This window comes from Apium graveolens, chromosome 4 (assembly GCF_009905375.1).
Source record: "Apium graveolens cultivar Ventura chromosome 4, ASM990537v1, whole genome shotgun sequence".
Taxonomy (NCBI): Eukaryota; Viridiplantae; Streptophyta; class Magnoliopsida; order Apiales; family Apiaceae; genus Apium; species Apium graveolens.
In genome coordinates this window covers 228,028,928-228,029,474 of record NC_133650.1, presented here as the reverse complement: position 1 = coordinate 228,029,474, position 547 = coordinate 228,028,928, and the positions used below count along the sequence as shown (strand labels likewise).

Sequence of the window (547 nt, the reverse complement as noted above, 5' to 3'; positions counted from 1 at the left end):
CGACTGAAGATCCCAACATGCATATCAGGAATTTTGTCAAGATCTGTAGTACTTTCAAATATAATGGTGTTACTGATGAGGCTATCAAGCTGAGGCTTTTTTCATTCTCTCTGAGGGACAAAGCTAAGGAGTGGTTACATTCTTTACTAGCTGGGTCCATCACTACTTGGGAAGATCTCGCGCAAAAGTTTCTGGTGAAGTTCTATCCAATGGCCAAGACTACAGCTATGAGGAGTGCTCTTACTTAGTTTGCACAGCAACAAGGAGAATCTATGTGCGAAGCTTGGGAGCGCTACAAGGAGATATTGAGAAAGTGTCCACATCATGGTATGCCTGACTGGATGGTGATCACTGGTTTCTACAATGGTTTGGGGGCCCAATCTAGGCCCATGCTCCATGCAGATTCTGGAGGCGCTTTGTGGGCCAAAAGCTATATTGAAGCCTATATTCTCATTGAAACTATGGCTGCAAACGAGTATCAAAACCCAACTCAAAGGATGATGCCTGAGAATGTAACATGTATTCAGGAAGTTGATGCAGCTACAAC

The 547-nt window shown here is 43.9% G+C and overlaps 1 non-coding gene across 1 annotated transcript; it reads right to left on the bottom strand.

The window, feature by feature from the left end:
* Nucleotides 1-224: 224 nt before the first annotated feature.
* LOC141722017 (small nucleolar RNA R71) lies at nucleotides 225-331 on the bottom strand. The gene has a single exon (XR_012575054.1). It is a non-coding gene; the product is annotated as a small nucleolar RNA R71 (small nucleolar RNA).
* Nucleotides 332-547: the final 216 nt, after the last annotated feature.